A 21,313-nucleotide genomic window follows, 5' to 3' on the forward strand; every position below is an offset into this window, starting at 1 on the left:
ATCCTCCCACAATGGCACTCCTGAAAATGCGGAAAACTTCGCTCATGTGTGCCCTGTGAGTGCCGATCCTGGAACCTGGCTTTCAGGTTCTAGCTTAACAAGGAGTCGATTTTAGAACATGCTCTCCTGGGCCAACCCCTGTTACTCATTCCCTCTACCTTGACACTTCTCAGTAATAGGAGGGGGGCAGATCTGGGTTACGTTGCATTACCAAAATAGGTGCTCCTCATGCTTTTGCTCAACAGTGACGTCCACCATGATCCCTGGGAGCCAAAAGATGCCAATTCAGTTAAGTCTGCTGACATGACAACGCTTGTAAACAACAGAAAAATGTGAAGGCCACAAACAGTATTTGAGGAAACAAATGAACACCTATGTTTGGAAGAGCCCTAGCAAGGCAAAACAACAGCAATGCACAACAAATAGAAAAGAATGTCCTGGAATTAGAGCACCCATTGCTAAATAACCCTTATTTGCTCTATTGCCTCTGCCAGCCTCCCCAAACTTGGTGCCCCTCCCAGATGTTTTGTATGTATATTTATTTATTTATTTATTTATTACATTTCTATACCGCCCAATAGCCAGAGCTCTCTGGGCGGTTCACAAAAATTAAAAACATTCAAAGTATAAAACAACAGTATAAAACCATAATATAAAATACAATATAAAAGCTCAACCAGATAAAAACAGCAGCAATGCAAAATTACAAATTTAAAACACCAAGTTAAAATTTATTTATAGACTGTTAAAATGCTGGGAGAATAAAAAAGTCTTCACCTGGCGTCTAAAAGCATATAATGTAGGTGCAAAGCGAACCTCCTTAGGGAGCTCATTCCACAGCCGGGGTGCCACAGCAGAGAAGGCCCTCCTCCTGGTAGCCACTTGCCTCACTTCCTTTGGCAGGGACTCGCGGAGAAGGACCCCTGAGGTTGACCTTAGGGTTCGGGCAGGTTCATACGGGGGGAGGCGTTCCTTCAGATAGCCTGGCCCCAAGCCGTTTAGGTATTTTAATACCCATCAGTCTCTGCCAGTATAGCCAATGGTCAGGAATGCTGGGAGTAATCATCCAAAGCATCTGGAGGGCACCAGGTTGAGAAAGGCTGAAGTCACTTTTCTGTACATATTCCAACCACTTGGTGTGTGTCTCACTTGTAAAATACGATCATGAATTTACAGGATTCCAGGAGCCACACAAAATGATTCAGATATAGATATAGATTTATATAGTCATTCTCTGAACTGAGCTAGTTCCATCCATCTCACTCACAATAAGAATCCCAAACTACCACAAAGTCCTCAAGGCTTTTGTATGGCTGTCTAAGAGCTCAAACGAGAGTTGAATGAAGCTTTGAGATTCCTGTAATCACACGGAACTACCATAATAAAAACTCAGAAATCTGTGAAAAGCTTATCTTGCGAGTGAATCTTAATTCTAAGATGAAAGCAAGGAAGAGGAGATCCCAATTACTGCAGAACAATGAATACTTATGAATATATTCTAGGAAATTTTATCTCCATCTTTAGTGCATAAATTCGTCCGCAAATGTAACTATTATCCTCATGGTGTTATTGCCGAGTAGTCTGTGCACAATGCACAAGAGAAAACCTATTGCAAAGTGCATGCGTTACATGGTAAGCACCAGACTTGAGCACGATTCATGAACATGCCCAAGATGAATGTATGGAGGAGTGCAGGAGCACACTGGCAAGCCCTACTTCAGTATTTTTACCTGTCTGTCCGTGTACATTTCACACACTCATAGGTTTGCACCGGGATCAGGCTTTTGTTTTTGTTTTTTTGTTTAAAAATATAACTTGCCCTTCAGTATTTCCACTCCCAGGTTAGCTAACAAAAGCAACATTTCCAAATAGCAAAGAAATACATTAAAATTGCATGGACAATACAAAAACAAAGCAGAGACAGAATAAAAAGAAGGCAGATAATATTCTAAAGGAAATGAAAGGATCTTCATCTGGCACCCGCTGGAGTTCAGTGTAGGTGCCAAGCAAGCCTGTCCAAGGGAAGCATTCCAAGGGCCCTCTCTCTCCCACTGTCCTCTCTCCACCTCATTTCAGAAGTAGAGAACATCCTCCAAAGATGGCTTCAGTATGCAAGCAAGTTTCCTGTTGGACAAAGTAGTTGTTCAGGTGCCCCAAGCCACATTGGGCTTTAAAGGTTAGCGCCAACATATTGGGATGTGCTTGAAAATGAACTTTAATGATATGTTCCCTTCTGCCAAGCCCAGTTGCTAGTCTAGGCGTTCCTGAGATGCATTTAAACTCAGTCTCCTATATGACACATTATTGTATTCTAAACTGGAAATTACCAGAGCATGGATAATTATGGCCTTACTATCTCTGTGCAGAAGTGGTTGCAGGAGGTGCACCAGCCTCAGTTGTTGAAATACACTAATGGTAATTAATGCCACTTGGGTCAAAATGCCAGTGACAAACCTGGATAAAACAGGATCCTCAGATTTTCTACCTGAGCATTTAGAGTAGAGGGATGGCAACTTGGCCACCATCTTTCCTGTCAGACAAACCACCCAACAATTCTACCTCTAACTTGTCAGTGTTTAGCTTCAGTTTATTGGTCCTCATTCATAAGAAGAGTCATAATGGATCAGACCAAGGGTCCATCCAGCCCAGCATTCTGTTCACACAGTGGCCAACCAGCTGCCAACAGGAAACCAACAAGCAGGACATGAGTGCAACAGCAGCCTCCCACCCAGATTCCTCCAGCATACTCTCTCTGATATTGAGATAACATAGAGCCACCAGGACTAGTAGCCACTTATATCTTCCATGAATTTGTTCAATCCCCTTTTAAAGCCATCCAAAGTGGTGGCCGTCACTACATCTTGCAGAAGTGAGTTCTATTCCTTCCATTCATGATTTCCAATTTTGTGTACAGAGCCTGTGTGCTTAGGGAACACACAGACTGTCAAGTAAATGCATATAGTTTGAGGGGGGAAGCCTTGCCACCATTCTCCCCCTCCTGCTCCTTATATGAATCATGCTTTACTGAACAGGGACATTCACTGGTGGTTCTTAAGTTATAAAAAGACCCAGCTGGGAACATCAGAAGTACTTATATTAAACACACACCACAGACAGGATAATTATTCAAATCCAAAGAAAATATAAATCATTACACAGAGTCACATGAATCTAAGTTTTTTTTTGGAAATAGTGTTTATATGTTTATAAATGTATTTAGCTACTAGCAAATTCTAAAATGTATGCTCTGGTCATATATAATCAAGATCACTAAATCCAGATTAGTTACCCCTTTAGAGCTTTTAGCCAGACTCTCCTGCTTTGGGCTAAAGAGTAGTAAGGGTAGTGGATTCTCCAAATCTTTCTATGATTCCTTATAGGACATTCTTTTGAACCCAGGTTATTAATTAGAAGTGCAAATCCAGGAAGTATTCATTATTTCTGGATTCATTAACATGGAACACAAAAGCATGAACTTGTATACCTAGTGTGAGGAAAACAATTACTTACTCTCAGGACAAGCTGTGGAAAACCCTGAAACTTTGAGAATAGTGAGTGGTCGTTTACAGACATTTGAATCAACTGCTGATTTCCCTGCCTACTCTAGGAAGAAAGGCGGTGGCATTCCAATTTCATTGGACTCCCTAAGCTGCGGGGCTATCTGAAAACACAATGTTCAAACCCCAGCATTTTACCACAGTCTTATTTCCCTCACCGAACAATGAAGGATGTCAGTCTGGTCATGCTTTAACATTGTGATTGTTTCCTAACTGTTCAGTTTCCAGCTGTCGTCTTCTATCAGGAGAAAATCAAAGAGGTCGAAAGCCTCTGGTAGCCATTACCAAAGGCAAAGAGGAGCAACCTTTTCTTTCACTGCTCTCTTGAGGCATTTGACCATAACTCTGTAGACAGATAAATTGACTCGCTCCTCTGTCCCTAACCGTGTTTTACTTAGACACGGGTATTCTTCATTATCTTACATTCTTGTCACAGATTCCACCACTCCTAGTCCTTTCTTTGTGTTCTGCGTCAGCTATTGATCTGGATCAAGTTGTTACAGTGTTCGGTTATGATATTATATATTACACCATGGCCCTTTTGTCCATGTTTTCATTGTTACAGATAGTGGTAATTTTTGCCCTAGATAGAGCTGTTCCAGCTCATCTCTACATTTATGGCTCTCTCTTTCTCTAGATGAAGTATACGTCTCTGCTTCACACATTACTTTGCGACGAGGGATTAGCTATTTCTGGAAACTGCTCTGTTCCCCGGCTCAACTCGTCTTTTGTACTTTGGTCAGTGACTCCCCTTAAAGCTATTTATATTGCTCTGATATATATGACTTCCTGAAGGCAGGGGAAGAGGTTGCTACAGGTGTCACAACAGCCACAAAGACCCCATAGGTCATAGCTCTTCATGTGCATTTGACGGCTTTTTCACTAGAAAAAGAGATGTATTACAACAAGAGCATGCTATTTGGAAGATTTCGTAGTGGTAATCAGATTGCCTGGGAAGAGAGAAATGAATGGTACAGTTCATATACCACAGTGAAAGCACAGATTTCCCTTCTGTAAGGCTGGCATCACATTATCGCTCTCGGCATTACTGATGAATAGTGTCGATGCAGCACACAAATACTTGATAAATTTTACCTTCGACATGAGTAACAATATAAACAGGTTGCTTTCCTGTAGTTCTGTTCTTCACACAAACCCCTTCACAGATTTCAGGCCTACATAACCTAAACCCAAACACTGCTGGAACGGCTCACCATCTACCACCTCCTCTAATACATGTCCAATGGACATTCATGAAAATGACGCCTCTGTTGCACACAGAGAGAGCTCCTACAGTGTAGGATATACACTCAGAAGGATACCTTCTGAAGTGTAGGAGCATTCTGTACACACAGATGTACGTGCAGAGAACATGCAGAATATGCCAAAGTAAGGGGAAGGCTGCACTTGGTTCTAGTAGTGGACATGCAGTGGATATGTGTCCTCTCTTACAGAGGACAGTCCTCTATTTAAAGGGCTAACAAAGGCCTGTCCTCAATTTTGAAGGCGTCCTCTATTTGAAGGACTGCACAATCCATGTCTGGTATAGATATAAAGACCCACCAGAAAGAAGAGCTGGGCCTTGAAATTGCTCAGCAACACCAGAACAGCAGACTGAGCAAGATACACTGGTCACTTGATCAGTTTTCCACACTATAATGCTATATGCTGTATTTCAATTTGAATTCTACTAATTATTTCTAAATTTCCATTTATCTACATAAATTAGCATATCCATTTTTTATGCAGATTGGTCTTCTTTTTGGGTGATCCCTTTCTTCTTTTTTTGCCAATTCAGAAGTAGCTACCCAAGGTGGGCAAATTTAGGCCCTACAGCCCTCACTGCATATTCTTTCAATGCATGGAGAGGGTCGTGTGCAACCTCCTCCCCCAACCCACTTGCAACAATATTTATTGTTGTGAAGATGTGAAAGGGGCACACATGCACCTGCAGCAAAACTATTTTCTTTTCTCTTTCCTGAAACGGGCAGAATAAAAACCCAAACTTTCAGACAGTTGGAAAATTTTGAAAAATAAAGGCTCTAGGCAAGAGATTGGATAAGTAGAATGTTCAATTAACCTGCAATCAAATCCTGAGAGCTCTACTTAGTGGTGTTAATCACTCATTCTAATAATGATTGCAGGTCAAGTGGTGAATGCTGTCAGGACTGCAGCTGAAATGGAACCACAGAGGAACAAGTATCAGCACGCTTGGGAAGCCTCAAGTTATACTGAAGTATCCCAAAAACTTGAACGGGGTGGGGGGAGGCTGAGAAGACAAAATAAATAAACATGCTCCAAAACACTGCAGTGAGGCCATGGAATGTAGGGTGACAAATGGAAAAGAAAAACAAAACATGGAGTAGGGAAATGAGGATCAGTAGAATTCCCAGCTTGGAGGGAATGATAGGTTGGAATCATGTACAGGAGTCCTCTTTTTGCGTCATCCAAACCTGGGTTTCACGGCAGGAGGGGGAAACAACTTCAAATAACCCTACAACAGGCCTACAATGTGCTGTATAAATGTATAAACCTCTTAATTTGATCGTCTGAACTTCGGCACTATCAAAGTAGAAATAAACGAGGCCTCTGTGTTTGAGAAGATATAAAGTAGACCCATTGAAATCCATCAGAATTTAATAATTACTAACTTTGTCCTTTTAAAAAAAATACGAAATTTTCGTTCTGTTCTTATTCTTGAATTCTATTTGTTATTCACCACTCTGAAATCTTTTGGATGCTAGGAAGGAAAACACATTGAAACATGTTATTGTAGGTCTGACTTGTACAAACTATTAGAAATGTCTGCCATTCATATAGGACAGGTGGAGAAAGGGCCTGTAAATTGTAAGGGATCCTAAGGGTACGATATGGCTCATTGTGAACCCCAAGGGCCCTGTCAGCAAACACTGAGCAATCCAGTAGTTGGGGCATGTTTTACTCATACCTCAGGAATCTATCATCCTTTACAATAAATAAATAAATAAATAAATAAATAAATAAATAAATAACTTTCTGTTTTGGGGGTGCTATAGACAAATATTCTTCCCACCTCAACAATATCCCCAAGAGCAATTCTTCAGTTTCTGTTATAGAACAACTCATTGAATTCTGGCACAGTGAATTACTGTCCCCTTATGTACAACCCAGAGAGACTCCAGCTCCCGCTTCCCCCTCATCCTTTGAACTAGGAGAAACCCTGCTGCAGGCCTATATTTTAGAGCCCTACTAGGGAGTTGTATAAACCTCTGTTAAACCAATGCCTTCTCGGCATATTAATGAGTAATCAAAGTTCAACAGGCAACACAGCAGTGAATGGCCTCCATGTACTTCTAAGGTAGAATGTTACACAGGGTATACGTGCTCTCTAGAGGTCAACAGAAGCAAACACAAATCAAAGAACTGGCTTTTCACCATCTATGATGGTATATATTTTAAGATTTTTTTCTGTTGCAGGGATTGTCTTCAAGATCCACCAGGCCAGCTACCTTTAGGGTTCTGTGAGATAGATAGATTAGATAGATAGATAGATAGATAGATAGATAGATAGATAGATAGGTCAGAGTGGATGGCAGAGATCACAATAATATTCTTTCACCCAAAACATCACAAACCATTTTTTGAAGCTAAAGGTGGAATTAGACTGATTTTTTTTTTAATGTTCATTATATCATACTGGGTGAAAGTGATTGCTTCCATAGATTTCAAGGTGATGAATTCTCTTAAAATCTCTGTGGGATCCTGACCAATCTATAGACACTGCATCTCAAAGGTCAATCACAAAAGGATAGTCAGAGAGCAACACAGTTACCATATTGACTGTCCTTTTCAATACAAAGAGCAACCATAACCTGAATATAATTGCCACTGGCTCTGCAGGAGGGAAAGTTCACATCATTCCTGTAAGCCGCAAAGCATCCCTCAGCAACACCGTTGCCATGTTACAGAAAGAAGAGAAGAAGGTTGCTTGATGGATACAAAGACTTTTGCTGTTCAAGGGTTAGGCATCCTTAGGAGTGGCCAGACGTCAGTGCCTGGCAGGGCCCACCTGGGCCAATGCCTGGCAATGGGCTCTCCCTCCCACTCTCTGGGGCCTAAATGTACTGAGTGGCAGCAGTGGGCACATGGGAATCTTCCATTTTAAATCGCTCATAATGCCCTGGAGTAATGCTTCATCAGGTCACTGTCAGTAATTACAATGATGGGTGGCTCGCAGATGGTACTATTGTCCACCACAAGGAGAGGGCGGGAGGTAGCACTGGTATCAGTGGGTTGTCCCCATGGTGTGCCCATCTAAATAACTCAAATTAGGGATCAACAGTTGGAGGTTTCTGGGTCATTTCTGGTACCCCAAGAGGGGGCTTCTGCCCCCTCAAGTTACTAAGATTGAGGTCAAAACAAATGGAGGTGTAATGGAATGTCATTTGGGTTAATGAGACTTGACAGCAGGCCATTTTGGTAGCAAAGAACTGGAACCATGGCTGGAGGAGCCCCACACTTTGCTCCGAAAGTGCTCCTCTGATTAAATTAGTTCTTATAGAGAGAAATGGAGAGGTGACTGTAGCTCATTGGTAGAGCACCTGTTTTGCATGCAGGAGGGAGGGCTAGGAAAGAATCCTGCCTGAAACCCTGGAAAGCTGCTGCCAGTCAGTGCCGACAATACAAGTGTCTGACTCACTATAAGGCAGCTTCCTATGTTCCTAGGCCTTTATTAGGGTTCCAAGAATAATTCTCAGCTAGTGCCCAATTCAAACTAATTACCTGATTATCTACCCAGTTAAAATATCATAGTAAACAGAATTACTAAAATACTAAAAAAACAGGCACCCAACAATCCTACCCTTACGTAACATCCTTTGGCATGAAGGGACATAGATTCCATAAAATCCTCCCAATCTTTAGCAGTTACATATAGGAAAGTGGCAACAATTTGTTAAAAAGACAGATTTAGGTCATCACACAAAAACTTTCAAATTAATCAGACATTGTTTAATTTATTGAGGATTAAAAACTATCATTTTTGCCAAATATCTGAACAACAACTGTATCCAATAATGTGGGAGGGGTGGAGAGAGAAACTAAAATGATTGTTCGTAGCAGTGTCTTCACAAAAATGATCCCCTAAAACAGCTGTACACATTATTTGTAACAGAGGCATTAAAAAGCAATTGTTGCCTTAAAAACATTGACTGGGTTCAGACAACACGATAACCAAAGGTAGTTTAAATAGTCAACTGTTGGTTATTTAATCCACTGTGGATTATTGTGTTATGAGGAGGGAGTTTTTTAACCAACACAAAATAACCTACAGAAATAACCAATGCTGTGCAGAGTTGGCTATTTGAACCACCATTGGTTATCATGTTGAATGGAGGGCATCTTGGTTATTTCCTCAGCCACTGTTGGTTATTTCATCAGCCACAGAGTCACAAGGCAAGAGTGGTCAAAGCAGTGGCTGCCACTCTAGGCCAGCCAGCAGGATAGATTTTTGGCAGCAATGGCTGATGGAATACTAGCAGGAGGACTGAAGGGAGAAAGAGGGCAGGGGATGAGTGAGCCAACTCAGCGTGGAGTAATAGTCAACTCAACTCTGATCCTAATCCACACCATGGTTGATTATTATCACATTGTGTGGGAAGTACCCCCTAGATAAACAACTGTCAAGCTGATTATTAACCCACTGTTTACTATTATGTTGTCCAAACTCAGCCATCAAGTAAAGGATTTTTTTCTGTGCCTCTAAATTACTGTTCCCTTTCTCCCTTGCTTCCCACTATGTGAAGAACACCCTCCATGAACTTGTATGTGGTTCCATCTCTTTCTCCAAACCCTTCTCAAAATCTAGCTTTTCCATGGGGTTTTTGGTTTATCCTCTTAATCCTCATTCCCAACAGCAACCTAGACCTAATCTACACCAGCCAGTTATCCTGGGGTCAGCTCAAGGCTGTCCCTGTGCATCCAAAAGATGCACAGGGGATCCTAGGGTCAACCGGGGATGACCTCTCAGTTGTCCAGGGATAACCGGGACTGCAGTTTTCCTGATTTTTTCCCATGGTCCCAGGACAAACCTGAGGACTGTGGGTGATGTGGCGAGTGCTCCCAGGTCCTCCCTCCTCCCCGCGAGTAGCAGGGCTCTTCAAATGGGCATGGAGCTGTGCGGGGAGACTCTGTGCCCATCAGAGTGGGAAGGCAGCATTTTCGCCATCCCCAGGATGGCTCTCAGCATGTTGGGGCACCAAATTTAGGCATAATCCAAAAGACCATGTGTACTCTGGGATGTTTGTGCATATCCCCCATCCCACAGAAGCCTGTTTCACCTCCTGAAAGTATAGGGACACTTTGGAGCAGCATCCAATGCAACACAAGCAGCTCCAAGTCAGGAGCACATGCAAAAGCACCGTAGGCATGTGCATAGTGGTTCATTGGATCCTGGCCAATAGATTCCTTCCAAATACTACAAACTGCATCATCTGAGCCAGTTTCATGGTATGCTGTGAGATGCTAGAGAAAGCCAATGAAGCGTGCAATGAAATTGGTAAACGAAGCAGATAGTTTAACTACTACTGTATATCATCACAGCAATCTGTTTACCAGAACAAGACAACTTCGAATTTGCATGTTGACGCCAAACAGTCGTACAGCTTGGGTCACAAATCAAGTCTGTACAGTGGGCCTTTACGACAAAATTCATTATTCCAGGAACGTCCTTAGATTAATTCCTCCTCTGCTCATTGCACGCTCATTGTGTTTAAAATTCTTAAGAACGTAACTAAATTGTTCTAACACAATTCTCTACCTAAATAAAATAATGCAATTTCTGTTCAAGTGTCAAAAATAATTGCACAGTCAGAAAGCGGTAGTGCTCCTTTTCGCTTAATTGGTTGTTTCAGGAACAGTTAATTCAACAGACTCCACTCATTACCAAATTGAGATTTTAAAACCATGGGTTTTTCTTATTCATATATATGTCTGAAACCAGCACCCCAAGAACAGCTTGATTAGGTCTTATAAGCTGCCTCATTAATTTCAACAGAGCAAGCACAACTGTGCATGCAGAGGGATAGGTAGCGAGATCTACTTCCTCTCCCTTGCAAGCAGCAAGCTCCATGTGCGCATCAGTGATCCCAGATACACAAGGGAGCACCCTGTGCTTGAAGGCCCTATCAGGCCCATTGGAGACCAAATGGTCGTCCAGGTAGTCACCCAGGGTTGTTTTGTTTTGTTTTGTTTACAAAAAACAAAACCACCCCTGCATTTGTAACCTATTTCATGACTTTGAAGCATGATTTTCATGCATTATTTATCCTCATCATACGCCATGATAAAATAATCGCATCCCATGGATCTGATCGTAATCATTCACATGCTGCCCTTTTGTTGAATGAGCACCAGTGTTACAAATTTCCCCATGAACAACTTTTGCTGTTCGGTGTTTGTTTTGTTTTTTCGAAAAAGGATGTGAACCAAACACTGGCCTCATATTTATTTATTTGTTTTATTTATTTATTACATTTATATACCGCCCCACAGCCGAAGCTCTCTGACAGCAATGCCAGCTTTACAAGTGATGCTAAACTGTTGGCATTATTTGTGTCAGCTGTTGAGTGGGTCAGTGAGGTGACAGCTTGTGCGAAGTATCACCCAATCCTCACATCCCCCTAATCCTGGTGCCCCAGGGAATCTCCTGGGCTTCTTATCCCTGAGTCCTGCATGCTCTAATAAGATCCTGCCTTATCCAGATGTCCTTGTGCTTAGGTTGGCCTGCCTTACGGAGGACAGTGCTCTGCTTTGGAGAAGCTGGCAAAAGACTGTCCTCTACTTGAAGGTGCTCTTTATTTGATGGGCTGACTGTCTGGTCCAATTCTGGTTTCAAGTCAAAGATGTTAAGTATATGAAAAGAAATACTTGCTTAGTCATTAAAATTGTGTGTGTATGGCTATCTCAGGGTTAAACAGAGAAAGTCTATCTGTGGGCAATTACCTTGAGATAGAGGCTGTTCTGGGAACCTTGCCAAGATTCTAAGTTAGCCTCATCACAGCTGTATGTAATGTAGATAAGAATTGTGTAGATCTGTATATAGTTTCTCACTTGTGTAAAATGGAACTGATCACTGCTCTATGATCACTGCTTACTGATCACTGCTCTCTGTGTATGCCTCAGTGAACTGATCTGAACTGAACTGCACAGAAGCCTGAAGGAAATAAACCAGCTCTGCTGTGTAAGACCTGCGTGATGTGTGTTTGTTTCTGAGCACAAACAGAGTTCCAGAGAGAGAAAAGTTCTGGCACAATAACCCAACAAAGGTTATGGGCCCAGTCCAGGCAGCCCAGTCTAGCCCAGTCCAGTCCAGGCAGCCTAGTCCAGTCTAGCCTAGACCAGCCTATGCCAGCCTAACCCAGGCAGAAGAACCAGAACTTGGTGGGAACGGTGCAGTATCAGAACCAGGAGTCTGCTAAAACAGAAAACTGTTGATGAAGGAAGACATCAAGCTTAAGCCAGTGCTGCAAAGTGAGGAAAAATCTCAGTCGGCTGACTCTGAGGAGGACTCTGAGCAGGAGGACGGTGAGATACCAATTCCTAAAGCAGAGGAAATGGCAGGAGCTAATATGTCTGGTTTGCATCAATTGTTAGAAAAGCTGAATGACTCTAACTATGCATTATGGTCTTACAAAATGCAAATGTATCTGATTCAGGCTGAACTGTGGTATGTAGTCACAGAGGATCCACCAGATAGAGCAGATCCACAGAATGCTAAATGGTTTAAGGACGATGCAAAAGCAATGGCAGTTATTGCATTAGCTGTGGAAGACTCTCAAATTTCCTTCATTCAGTTTTTGAATACATCAAAAGAGTGCTGGAATGCGCTACAAGCTGTATATCAAAGAGAAACAGCGGGCAGTAAAGTAATTCTAACCCGGAAACTGTATGGAATGAAGCTGAAACCAGGGGAGTCTATGTCAAACCATTTGAAAAGCATGAGAGAAATCTTCAATCAACTCAGGGCACGAGGGATGGAGTTTACAACTATACACCAAGTCTATGTGATTTTGTCAAGTCTTGATTCATCGTACGACGCGGTTGTCACCATGATGGAAAGTCAAGAGGAGAAAAATTTAACCCTTGAGTATGTAGCTGGAAAACTACTGGAAACCTATGAAAGAAGACAAGCTTCAAAACAACAGAGCCTTAAACTTCCTGTGGCTGAATTTCAACAAAGCCATAAATCTTCTGACGTGGTGGCTGCATTAAAGGCAAGGAAATGCTTTAATTGTGGTTCCACGGAACATTTACGGCGGGATTGCAACAACAAGAAGAAAAAGCTGTTGACAGCAAAGTGGAGAGAAGAAAACAACATGAATGAAGCTGAATCAAAAAAGAAGTGTCTTCTAGCAAAAGTCAAAGAGACAATGAATCCTTGGTTTTTGGACTCTGGGGCTTCAATAAGTATGGCAAAAGACAAACTTTCATTTGTAACCTTGGAAACTTCTACTTCAAAGCAAAAGTGTGTTACCCTTGCAAATGGAACAAAAATCCAGATTTGTGGTGTGGGTAATGTATATTTTGATTGTCTGGGAGTTGAACTACAAAGTGTTTTATATGTACCAGAATTAGAAACAAACCTTCTAAGTGTGTTTCAGTTAACAGAAATGGGGTATGAGGTTTGTTTTACTGAAGAAAATTGTACTATAAAACAGGGAAACAAGGTGTGTGTGCAGGGAATAATGAAAGAATCTTTGTATGTGATTAATACTTGTACAGAAAATGAAGTTGTAGCTAGCAAAGTCACAACAAAAACAATAGCCAATTGCAAACCACGCCAAGAGTGCATCCATTTAACTCATAAAAGGTTTGGTCATGCTAACTATAAAACAATTTCTAAGATTCCAGAATTGTGTGAAGGGGTGAAAATCAAACCATGTTCTAACTATGTAGAATGTAATGTATGCAGTGAAACCAAGTGTCATAAGTCAAACATTCCAAAACATAGTGAGAGAACAACAAAAAGAATTTTTGAATTAATTCATGCAGATCTTGCAGGTCCTTTTGAGACAAGTCAAGGAGGAAACAGATTTTTCTTGTCTATTGTTGATGATTACAGTAGATTTGGATTTGTGTATGTGTTAAAACAGAAGAGTGAAACTTTTGGAAAGTTCAAAGCGTTTGTTAAGTGGAGTAAAAATAGATTTAAAGAACCTATAGCTAATCTAAGAACGGACCGGGGAGGTGAATTTCTTAGCAACCAATTTAAAAAATTCCTCAGTGATGAGGGTATACAACATAACCTTACTGCTCCATATTCACCATTTCAAAATGGAGTTGCAGAAAGGAAAAACAGAACCTTGCAGAACATGTTAAGAGCTCTATTGAAAGAGTCAGGATTGTCTAATCTGTTCTGGGCAGAAGCTTTGTCCACCTCAAATTATTTGTTAAACAGGCTTTACCACTCTGTACATGAAAAAACTCCATATGAAATGTTTTACAAAAGAAAACCTAGAGTGTCACATATAAGGGTTTTTGGAAGTAAATGTTTTGCTCATGTTCAGAAAGAAAACAAACAAGGAAAGCTAGCTCAAAGAGGTTTGGAATGTAAACTGTTGGGATATGATACACAAACAAAAGGCTATCGTTTGTGGTCTCCATATCACAAAAGTGTAATTGTGAGCAGAGATGTAGTTTTTCATGAACAAATGCAGGAAACAAAACAGTATGTAAGTTTGCCTGTAGAACAGAAAGCTGTAGAAACAGAAGAAATTCCTGAACAATCTCAGCAAGAGAGGGAGGGGGAAGAAACTGTAAAGGAGGAAACTGTGCCTGTAACTATGCCAAAGCGACCAGAAAGGGAACGCAAAGCTCCAATTCGTTATTCAGATGAATACCAAAGCAAACAGGTTTCTCATAGAGCTTTACTAATAGCCTATGAACCTACTTCATTTGAGGAAATTCAGGAAATGGAACCTACAGAAGCTCAGGGCTGGCATGAAGCAATGTCAGAGGAAATCAGAGCAATGGAAAAAAATGAAACGTGGGAGCTAGTACCTTTACCTGAAGGTCATAAAGCCATTACCTGTAAATGGGTATTCAAAGTAAAACAAAATGAGAAAGGACAGGTGGAACGTTCAATGGTAAAACACAAAGATGTTTTAAAGCTGGGTCTCAGATTGTAACACAATTTAAACAACATGCGCAAGAGGAGGACTGTTAAGTATATGAAAAGAAATACTTGCTTAGTCATTAAAATTGTGTGTGTATGGCTATCTCAGGGTTAAACAGAGAAAGTCTATCTGTGGGCAATTACCTTGAGATAGAGGCTGTTCTGGGAACCTTGCCAAGATTCTAAGTTAGCCTCATCACAGCTGTATGTAATGTAGATAAGAATTGTGTAGATCTGTATATAGTTTCTCACTTGTGTAAAATGGAACTGATCACTGCTCTATGATCACTGCTTACTGATCACTGCTCTCTGTGTATGCCTCAGTGAACTGATCTGAACTGAACTGCACAGAAGCCTGAAGGAAATAAACCAGCTCTGCTGTGTAAGACCTGCGTGATGTGTGTTTGTTTCTGAGCACAAACAGAGTTCCAGAGAGAGAAAAGTTCTGGCACAATAACCCAACAAAAGATCCATAAGAAGGGAGAGTAGTGGCAGTGTAGTTGCTCTTCAACAGTCAGCAACACACAGGTCACCTAGTCAGTCTTTCCCACTGTGGTGTGATGTCTTGCATTTTGATTTAAAGAATAGTTATTATTTCTAAATTTGCACCTATACATATACATTTGCACCTATTCACATACATTTGCACATGCAAAGGTGATGGAAATTGGTGTCCTTTCTGGCAATGCATTTCCTCTTTTTTGGTAAGTGGTCAACCTACTTGTGCTTTTAAGACTAAACATTCAGAAGGGACAGTACAACGTTAGCTCCTCTTCCTGTCCTTTCTCTTCTTGCACCAATATGCATATTAACATGACAGAGAGGCCAAGTGCTGCTAGAACATCATCATACAATAGGTACATGGACCTAAGGACACCAGAAGCTGATATATGCATGAGATGTGCATGAAAGCTGCTTTAAATTGCACCTAACGATGGCAATTCATACGTAGCAGTTTGCCATTCAGAAACTGGTTGGCACAGAAATGAATTTAAAGGAGGGGACTTGGTTTGCACATCACAACAAGCCCCTGTGGTTGCCATGGTTTGTTGTGTCATGCAAACCCAGGCAGCAGGGGTTGTGTGAGTGTTAAATAACCCTTATGCAAGGGTTGTTTAATCCTCATACAGTTGTTCCTGCCCAAGTTCTCACAACCTGACAAGCCATGGCAACTGCCGATCAGGGCTTGCATGTTCGAAATGGCGGCTGGCACACACTACAACTTTGGTATGTGTTCATGAATTCTCCTTGCTTTCCTCTCAATTGTCCACGGAAATACTTAATCACCACAGAAACATAATATTATCATTGCTAATATTGACCCTATTTGTTATTTTAAAAGATACCTCGCTCACTCCTACATAGCACTGTTTATCTTTAAGAGTGTCTTGGTTAGGCAGAAACATCAAATTAAGGACTAGGCTTTACTGAAGTGGTAAACCTAGGTCAACCTGTACCACTTCAGACTGATCGTGGAAGGTCACATGACTAAATGCTCTTCTATTTAAAAAAGAAAAAATCCCCTCCACATTTTAAAAAAAACACCTAACATGTGCAGGGAATTTTGAAGGGGCATGAAGGAGGTTTCAAGTATGCATACCCACCCAAACTACTGCCCAGACACTGTTTTTCCACCTCAGGGATCTGAGTTTTGAATTTAAAAGGCAAGCTTTAAGGTCATTTGTCTGGTTGTTCAGGTGAAAAAAGCAAACAGACACGATGGGCCCAGCTTGCTTTTACCATTTGCCTGTCCCTAGAACAAATTTGTCCTCTACCAGATTACAGTAAGATGTCAAGGAAGAGCAAGAAATCCTTTATGAAACTGGACAGGGAGACAGGAAGGACTGGCAAGAAATCAAGACAGCTAAAGTGATGAGGATGTTTGTAAAAGGTCTCCCAGCTCTCACATAACTGATGCTGCTTTATAATGAGTTTCAAGTCCAGCAACCTGATCGCAGCAGGCCCATTCTGTCTCAAATTACCCTTGTTTTATCTGTTTTACTCAGTGCCTTTCCTTATCGCCTTGGACGCCACCCATAAATACTGAGGTTTCCCCCAAAGTCTTAGCACCCATCAACAATCCTATTCTGCTCTCATATCAAGCCATGTCATCTCAAAAACAATGCAAAGGCTTTTATTTTTCTGTGACATTTGTGAGTGGGGACAGAAATAATGACAATATCTACTACAGTAATGTTTTGTTCCTATTTATTACCATCATTTCAGAATAGTCTGTTTAGGGGTGTTGTTTTTAAATTCCTCAGACCTTCTCACAACCTCTTAGGTTACAATCCTGCACACTTGTAGCGCAGGCAGGGAAGAATGGCATAAGCAGTCAGAGATGTTTTGAAAACCTTAACCTGGCTGAACAGGCAAGCCATGGCAAAGCTCTTTGCTTGCTTGCCCTACCAGCTGGGTGCTGGGCAGCAGTACAAATGTTCCAAACCTCTTTAGCTACCTGTGTGTTTCACCCGTCTATGTAGGATTGCAGACTTCAGCCCAATTCTATGGTTGCTCAGATGTAAAGCCCACACCACTCAATGGAACTTTCTTCTAAACAACTGAGCATACGAACACTACTTTACAATGCAATTCTATGCATGACTACTCAGAGGTAAGTCCCACTGATTTTAGTGGGCCTTACTCCCAGGTAAGTGCATACAAAATTGCAGTTTAAGGGAATCATCAGATGAGTGCTTTATCTCTTGCTCGCTAGTGCCCACTTATGGATGTTCACATGTTCTTTAGACAACAATGTCCACCTCCCGCACACCTCCTGCTCCTTCTGCACATTTTTCCATCACAAAATGGACCCCTTTTAATCTGACTTCTTAAAAAAAAAAAAAAACAGAATGTGATGCGGTCTCCTTCTTTGTGCAGGAAGAGTGGCATGATAAAAACAACCCCTGAATGGACCATGTGGTCTTTGTTTACTTCCTCTTTCCTCTCCAGGAAGAAAGAGGAATAATGAAGGACAAAAGCAGAGGTGAAGAAAAGTAAGGAAAAGTTAGGGTGACCATATTTTGGAAAACAAAAAGGAGGACAACATGGTCGCCCCCAAGGGGGCGTGTCCAGCACCAAGGGGGCGTGCCCACCCGAACATAGACTTGGTCACATGTCTGATTTTACAGCACACATTTAAGACAAATCTCTTCTTCATAACATCTTAATGTTAAAATCACTGAAATAAAGAACAAGTGAGAGATTCAATGTATCTGAAATTAACTTCACTCAATCCTACTTTTGTAGGTTTTGCTGTACTTTGAAGCTTTTGCTATACTCTTTGTGTTATTTTATTTATTTATTTATTTATTTATTTATTTATTTATTTATTTTATTACATTTATATACCGCCCCACAGCCGAAGCTCTCTGGGCGGTTTACAACAATTAAAAATAGTAAACATTAAAAGTATACAAAAATTTAAAAAACATAAAAACAGTATAAAAACAACAGTATAAAAAGTGTTACATTCTCCCCTTCCCTCAAATATTTTTTCTGACTGTATCTTCATTCATTGCAAGCTGCTGTTGTTGTTAACAGGGTTTGCTACTGGCCCCAGATCTGTTTCAAATTTGGTATGGCTAAAGCTCTACCTAAATCCTATCATGGTACAAAGTTTCATCACTTTATCTTTAAAAATGATGATTTTAAAAATAATAATTTTAAAACCTCAATTTTTAAAAAATTCCTAAAAAATCAATGGATGAACAGATCTGTTTTAAATTTGGTGTGGCTAAAGCTCTACCTAAATCCTATCATGGTTCAAAGTTTCATCACTTTATCTTTAAAAATGATGATTTTAAAAATAATAATTTTAAAACCTCAATTTTTAAAAAATTCCTAAAAAATCAATGGATGAACAGATCTGTTTTAAATTTGGTGTGGCTAAAGCTCTACCTAAGTCCTTTCATGGTGCAAAGTTTCATCTCTTTATCTTTAAAAATGACGATTTAAAAAATAATAATTTTAAAACCTTAATTTTTAAAAAAATCCTAAAAAATCAGTGGATGAACAGATCTGTTTCAAATTTGGTATGACTAAAGCCCTTCCTAAGAGCTACCATTGTGCCAAGTTTCATGTCTTTATCTTAAAAAATGACGGAGTTATAAGCATTTTTGTTAATTCCCATTAGAGCTGCTCTTTGCAAAAAACCTGGATTTCCCCTCCCCCTCCCGGATCTGCCGGTTTACAACAAAAATCCGGGTCATATGGTCACCCTAGAAAAGTTATTTCTCCCGTAAGGCTACAATAAGGCCCTTTCTACACCATCCATTTTCCCCTATATAAATAATCATTTTGGGTGCATTATCTACTACTACAGGCAAAACATGCACCAATTTTAATGGGTTGGAATTGGATTCAATGACATGTGTTAAAGAGGCAATGTTTGGACTACTTTGGCACATGCTTTAGAGACAAGACAACCAATATGGATCATTCCTGTGCATCCAAATGACGCACAGGGATCCCAGCAGCAGGGAGGGATGATCCCTCCATTACCTCAGGATAACTAAAACCTCAGTTATCCTGGTTTTACCTGCGGTCCCGGAATGATCCCGAGGACCGTGGGCAGTGTGGGTGCCTGTCCCAGCTTCTTCCCCCATGAGTAATGGGGGTCATCAGAGGGAAGAAGCTGGGACAGGGGGAGTCCAGGGCCATCAGGGGTGGGGTGGGGAGTGAGCTTTGGGCTTTTTTCCCTTCTTTTTTCCCCTTAATTTTTACTGGAGCGCAAGTGCACTCCAGCTCTTTCTCTTTAAAAAAAAAATGGCGGCCGCAACAGGCACAATGCCTGTGATGTCGTGCATCCTATGTGGACTGAGGGCGATGATCCCGGAAGCAGGTAAGTCCAGGATCGCCCCCTCTCCCTCCCTCTACACCCGTAGGTGTAGAAAGAGCCTAAGGCTACAGTCTTAAATGCACATACTAGGAAGTAATGTCAACTTAATTCTGTAGTGTTTACCATTACAGTACTTATTTATATTCTCTAAAAGCATTCAATGTAGCTATGTCCAAGTAAAAATGCATAGGATTGAGTCATCCGTTATATCACACTTATACATTCTTACTTATATAAATAATCATTTTGGGTGCATTATCTACTACTACAGGCAAAACATGCACCAATTTTAATGGGTTGGAATTGGATTCAATGACATGTGTCAAAGAGGCAATGTTTGGACTACTTTGGCACATGCTTTAGAGACAAGACATCCAAAATCTCAGTTTCTTAAGTCATTTTCTGACCACATATTTTGTGACTACCTTTGGGTGCAATTTTGTCCTAGATTTAAGAACTTGGCAACACTGGGAATTGTGCTCGCTGTCTGATAATTGCATAGACACCATTAAGTTAAAAGAAATAATTATTTTCTAACTTTATTATAATTGCTTTTGCAATTTATTGATTGAATGTTTTATTCATTGTATGGGACAGTGTGCCAGGTGTATCTGAAGATTAACAACAAAGGCAGGATGTGGACAAGCAAAGTGTTTGACAAGTTTCACCCTGACCTGAGGCAGAAAACCCTACAAGCACCTTCTTGGCAGTAAAAATACAACAGCAATACAAACAATTTGCTGCCCTTTCATAACAGCTGCCTGATGCAGATGCCTCACTCTGCCTAATGGCAGGGCTAACGCTGAGGAAGGGGCTCTTTTCAGAATGAAATAAAAACACAATCTTCAATGCACACGCAGTCCTAGTAATATTTGTGGGGATCTAAACAAAGCTTATGCACTGCATCTCATTGTTCCTTATTTTTTATTCTTGGTGGTTGTTGTACAGAGCTCCCATCTGATTTTATAATAGGTAGCACCAGTAGAACTGAGTGAACATGTAAGACCTTGGGCTTTTCATATGCTTGATTTCTCTCCAACCTACCACTGATCTGAGTTGATATTCATATTCTGAGGCTAAGAATAGAGCAAAGCAAAACAAAACAAAAATACAGGCATTGCACCAATTTCTACATTGAAGTTGCGCTGCATTTGAATCTACAACAATGCAAAATGATGTGTAGGACCCCAGCAACTGGATGGTTTTGTGAACAATTCAGTCTCAAGGGGGTCCATAGGGGCCATTACAGCAGATTCCTTTACTCGTTCAATCAATGCACTGTGTTCAAGATTCCACAGCATGATCGCCTTACAATTACCCCTTCCAAAGGAAACAAAAATGTGAAAACCTTTCACAATCCCCATGGCGGCTACATGTCAGTGTTTTAAAGTTTTATATCAGCTGCCTTTGCAGCTCTTGGAGCCTTAGCAGAAGAACAACTTGAGCTCTATATTTATGTTTTTTTTTTTCAGCTGTATCTCTGAAGAAGACATATAGCAGCAGCTTCTGAAATGGTGTCATGTATGTAAATGGGTTCATACGTCCTGCAGTGTCTAAAACTCAAAACACCACAAGACACAGAGCCCCTGACAACTGCTGTCCATCCCACCTCCCCCAACCCAAAAAAACCCAAAGACATTTTCTTTAAACTTTCAGATTGCTATGAGGGAAATGGCGTTAAAACATTGGTCTATGGACAAGAGAGAAAGCTTTTATGAAGTATCAGGAAGGATTTTTCTCCCACTGAGCACAGCTCCTATTGTT

Source organism: Elgaria multicarinata, chromosome 4 (assembly GCF_023053635.1).
Source record: "Elgaria multicarinata webbii isolate HBS135686 ecotype San Diego chromosome 4, rElgMul1.1.pri, whole genome shotgun sequence".
NCBI lineage: Eukaryota > Metazoa > Chordata > Lepidosauria > Squamata > Anguidae > Elgaria > Elgaria multicarinata.